Source organism: Hylobates moloch, unplaced genomic scaffold (assembly GCF_009828535.3).
Source record: "Hylobates moloch isolate HMO894 unplaced genomic scaffold, HMol_V3 SCAFFOLD_17, whole genome shotgun sequence".
Taxonomy (NCBI): domain Eukaryota; kingdom Metazoa; phylum Chordata; class Mammalia; order Primates; family Hylobatidae; genus Hylobates; species Hylobates moloch.
Window position 1 is genome coordinate 57,997,088 of NW_026652292.1, and position 5,832 is coordinate 58,002,919.

Below are 5,832 nucleotides of genomic sequence, written 5' to 3' on the forward strand. Positions count from 1 at the left end.
GCTGCGCACGGCGCTTGCGGGGCTGCGCACGGCGCTTGCGGGGCTGCTGGAGTTCCGGGTGGGCGTGGGCTTGGCAGGCCCCGCCCTCGGAGCAGCCGGCCGCCCCGGTGCCGGCCCCCGGCAATGAGGGGCTTAGCACCCGTGACAGAGGCTGCGGAGTGTGTACTGGGTCCCCCAGCAGTGCCAGCCCACCGGCGCTGGGCTCAATTTCTCACTGGGCCTTAGCTGCCTTCCCACCGGGCAGGGCTCGGGACCTGCAGCCCGCCATGCCTGAGCCTCCCACCCCCTCCATGGGCTTCTGTGCGGCCCGAGCCTCCCCCACGAGCGCCACCCCCTGCTCCACGGCGCGCCCAGTCCCATCGACCACCCAAGGGCTAAGGAGTAAGAGCGCACGGCACAGGACTGGCAGACAGCTCCACCTGCAGCCCCAGTGCGGGATCCACCGGGTGAAGCCAGCTGCGCTCCTGAGTCTGGTGGAGACTTGGAGAACCTTTATGTCTAGCTCAGGGATTGTAAATACACCAATCAGCACCCTCTGTCTAGCTCAGGGGCTGTTAATGCACCAATCGACACTATGTATCTAGCTACTCTGGTGGGGCCTTGGAGAACCTTTGTGTCCACACTCTGTATCTAGTTAATCTAGTGGGGACCTGGAGAACCTTTGTGTCTTGCTCAGGGATTGTAAAGGCACCAATCAGCGCCCTGTCAAAACAGACCACTGGGCTCTACCAATCAGCAGGATATGGGTGGGGCCCAATAAGAGAATAAAAGCAGGCTGCCCGAGCCAGCGGTGGTAACCTGCTCCTGTCACCTTCCACATGGTGGAAGGCTTGTTCTTTCACTCTTTGCAATAAATCTTGCTACTGCTCACTCTTTGGGTCCGCACTGCTTTTATGAGCTGTAACACTCACCACGAAGGTCTGCAGCTTCACTCCTGAGCCAGCGAGACCACGAACCCACCAGGAGGAAGAAACTGCGAACACATCCGAATATCAGAAGGAACAAACCCCGGACACGCCACGTTTAAGAACTGTAACACTCACCGCGAGGGTCCGCGGCTTCATTCTTGAAGTAAATGAGACCAAGAACCCACCAATTCTGGACACAAAAGGTAAAATAAAAATACCTATACTTGATATTATAGTGAAGATTACATGATTTAGTACATATAAGCTACTTAGAGCAGTGTATTATACAGCAAGTATTCAATAAATATTAACATTATTTTTAGAAAGTGCAGTATCATTTCATCTTCTAAAAACATATAACAGTTTAAATATTATGTTAAAGACTAGAGCAATATTACTTCTTCAAAATGTTGAAGAATATATTTTAAAAGTGAATAGCCATAATAACATTTTGTATGAAATTTTGCAATTTATAAAATATATAATACACAGGCCATCCATGTATTGTATTTCATTTAGTAATTAATTCTCAGAAAATAATTATCTCCCTAGGTATTATAAGCTTTCCTTTAAATGAAACTTAAAAATATATAACCTATGTTTTTCTTCTTTTTATCTTGGTTGTTAGGAATCTCTAAACCAAATAGACTGTTCACGTATAATAATCAAAACCTCTCGATATGTATTACACCTATTTATCTTCTACTAGTTTTTTTTTAATTTAAGTGCCCTTCATAATATTTTAAAATATGGCCATTGCATAATTCTTACAGTTATTTTTAAGCTTGATTCTGAATAAATGGCAAATGTAAACTATTACATTAGAAAATAGTATTAGAAATAACTGAATTCTCTTATTTGCTTCATAAATACATGATTATGCACCCTGGGCCATGTTTAACTTTCCTGGGATTTTTATCCACTTGTAAATTGGTAATAATAATAATTCTTTTCTGAGACACGTAAATTATTGCAAGGATAAATTGCAATAGTAAGTCTTAAAATACTTAAAAATATGGACTGATCAAATGTAAGAGATTCTTATTTAACTGAAAGTGAGATCAAAGTTTATGTTACTTAAATGTTCAAATTTCCATTTCCCTGCAGACATCTTTATTTCCAATTTAGTTCTAGACTTCTGCTTCCCAAAGAGACAGTGGTTTGTTTAGTAATACAGTCAGCAACCAACTTTTAATTACATATTTTCTCAAGGTGATAGAAGACTTCCCTAAGTCTCCAAACACCACCAAATGAACTGTAGTAATACTCTATAATCGATAGTTCATTTTTAGCAGGGTAAAAAAAATGAGCATTTAAAATCCCATAGGTTTCAATTTGAAGACAGATGTAAAGCCTACATGCAGTTAAAAAAAAGAGCTAATTTTAATTACATGTCTCATTGATCAGTAAATATAGATTGACCCTTAAAAATGTAGAATAATTCTAAAATCAATCTCAGTAAAATACTAATTTGATTAACCTAAGTTTAACCTCACAAAATATTCCTACTTTCATGGCTCTCCAAAATTCCTATGTAGCCAGATTTATAAATTCATATGTCAACAGGGGGCAGACAAATAAATAAATGAGTAAAATATGCAGATTAGGAAACCTGGCAAACTGAAGAATATATGCTGGTAAAAAGTGAGTGGCAGGCACTCAGCTCCACTAATTGTTGCTGAGCACACAAATGCAAATTCAATATTTTCCATCAGTTGTTCAAGAAAAGAGAAAAGTTGCAATTTTTTTTATGCTAACCTTCTTGACTATAAATGTTAAAATCAAATCTAATTATTTTAAAATTACTAAGCAACCCAAACAAATCAGTTATACAGTCCAACGATTTTCAACTTCTGTGCTATATCACAGCAAGATACTATCTTCTGCCATCTGTTTTCTCTTCTTCTCAATCATCTCCATTCTTTCAGTAATGTGCACTGGCTACTTTCCTATTCTGTCCTAACAAAACCGGAAATCTAGCTGCACCACCCAGTAATGTAGCCCTAGATAGACAATATGCCAATTCTTAATCATGTGTCTTTGCTCAAAGCATACATAAACATGGAGAATAAGCAGTCCGTTTTGCCTTTTGTTAGCAACACTGTTTAAATGTTTAATGAAAAGAAGAGATATACATGTTTTGAGGTGGAGGAATACAGAAGTGTGAGGAAAATATTTCATCCACTATCTTATTAAATTCCTAAGCCTGACTTTTTACATAGAATGAAGAAGAGCTATTTGCCCTCTTTATTCTTTTGTTCAATCCAGTTTGCTAAAAGCTTACCATTGGATTGGGTATTGGGATAGATAAATGAGTAACTCTTTGATAGAATTTACCATCTAGCAAAGGGAAAGATAAGACACCAATAATTGTATACTTATCAATTAACTTGCAAATCTGAAAAACCACATAGGTGAAATACAGTGTGCTATGAGAATATCTAATGGGATATTCATCCAAATCAGGTGATTATGGAAGCTGACCTTTAATCTCAGAGCTGCAGGATGCACGAGTTAGCATGGCAAAGAGAATAAGACGTCTAGGTAGAGCACATAGCATGAATAAATTGTTTACATTTTGATCAATTGCTCCATCATGCTCTCTCTCTCCCTCTCTCTGCCCCCACCCAAATACAGAAATATTTTTTGAAACATGTAGGGATCAGTTGGAGAAATCATGCTTCTTTAACTCTAAAATAATTCCACTTGTCACTTGTTTCAAAGAAACAGTATAAATGTAGATCGGTTTATTAGTTAGGAGTTAATTTCATTAGAAAATTATCATTCATAATGGACTAGAGTTTTTATTTCTTTCAAGACAAAAGAGAATACTATCTTCCAAATAGTTTCAGAACTTTTATAATTGTCTCACCCATACTTCATTTGGCAATACATCTTAAGCAAGCTGACTTTTATTTTTGTTTCGAGACAGAGTCTTGCTCTGTCACCCAGGCTGGAGTACAGTGGCCTGATCTCAGCTCACTGCAACCTCTGCCTCCTGGGTTCCAGTGATTCTCCTGCCTCAGCCTCCTGAGCAGCCAGGACTACAGCAACCTGACTTTATCAGGTATTTCAAAGTATATTTCTTTGTTTACCCCATATTTCACCAATATTAGGAATCATTAGTTCATTGTTCATTGAGTGCCAAAGAACTATGGTGAGTAAATTATGAGGTCAGTTAAGACAGATTCTACTTACTTTTGATATGCTTTCAGTTAAAATATTTTAGGTATACATGTTTTTCTTTTAAGTTAAGACTTATTTTATATTCATATGTTTCAAGTAAAAACTTTTAAGGTATGTACACATTAATTTTTTTATAATGTATTGCTTTTAGTTACTATTTGACTAGGCTACTAGCTGCTAGTCCAGATAGAGTAGAATAAGTGTTTTCTACTGTCTGCCACCAGGAAAAATGTTTTATTTTCATTATTACTGATCAAAATGAGGGTGAAAGAACTCCTTTTGCATATCAACTAATTTAGGGATCTATACTTAAGGCTATGGTTAATTTAAAATAAGTTGCACTATCTAATTCAATAATCTGGTATTACATTTTAGCCCACAACCATGTTTTCTAGCTAAAAATCTCTCTGCGCTTTTGAGTTTTGAGATTTGTAAAAGCAGACAACCATGTCTCTTAAATTTCCGTAAGAAGTAGGATGAGGTATAGTATAAACACTTCCTAAGACTGCTGGGCATCAGGACACTGACTCAAGTGGGCCAGATCAAATTTTTCTGAACTCTGTAAGATAGAGATTCCAGAAGTGAAATCCCTGCCAAGCACTATGATCTTAAGGTGGAGAATGGCTAGAAAAGGGGTTTAATATATGCCTTTTGTCTGAATTAGAGGACTGATATTCTTAGTTTATTCAAAATTAAATGTACTCAAAATTAAATTTAAATATTATCTTAATAAACTACGGATTTGAGTGCCTCTCAAATGTGAAAGAAAAATTTTAAAGTGAATTTGATTTGGAGAAGAAAAATATAAAACTCAGAGAATTAGCACAAGGTCATATTAGCACAGGTATATCTAAAAGCAGAAATAATGAGTTTCTGTTATATCATTTTAATGATATTTGTATTGCTCAATAATGGATTTGGCCTTTATAATTAAAAATAAAAAATAAAGTTCATTGGGATTTAGCTCTGCCTCAGAATTAATATAGCTTAATTTCTTCCTACAATATTATTTTCTTCATAGAGCTAATATTTGATGTTCCCTAGGTTTGATTCCATTTTCTTATCCTGTGGCCTTTTCCTAATATGAAGAAACTTTTTTTAGGTTTATGACACATACTGTAAGTTAAAAAGTGGTTCACCAAAGAAATGATTGTGCTTTATAAAAATTCATTTTTGCCAAGGTTTGATTCATCTTAAATATGCCCTTGAAAATTATCATTTCTCTCAAGCTTAGGCTACTGGGAATGTATTAAAAAATAGCCTACAACAGAATTCTGTTCCTATGCAATAACCAGTTAATGCTATTTTAGCTAATATTTTAAAAGTGTTATAGAATGTACATGAGGCATATCTACATATTGGATTCCTGCTCAGCATGACCAAAATGCCCTATCATATGAAATGTTGTCATTTCTTTAAGTATGCTTATCCATTTACTTTCTTCTGCTATCTCCCATTGGTGCCACGATATAGAAAGGATATACATGCCCAGTTCAATTCTTATATTATCCTAAGGACACATCTACCCAAATACCCATTTTCAGGTTCAAAGAATAAAATAGATAATACACTGAAATAAATCCTGAAATATTCACAAAATCAAAGACTGTTGTAATATATGGGTGTATTTCCCTGAGGAGTCAGATTTGACAAGTTAGGAAAAAGAAATACCAGAAGAAGGAACAACAGGTGCAAAGACAGAGCAATAATTACAATGGCTAAAACTGATCGAGCTCTT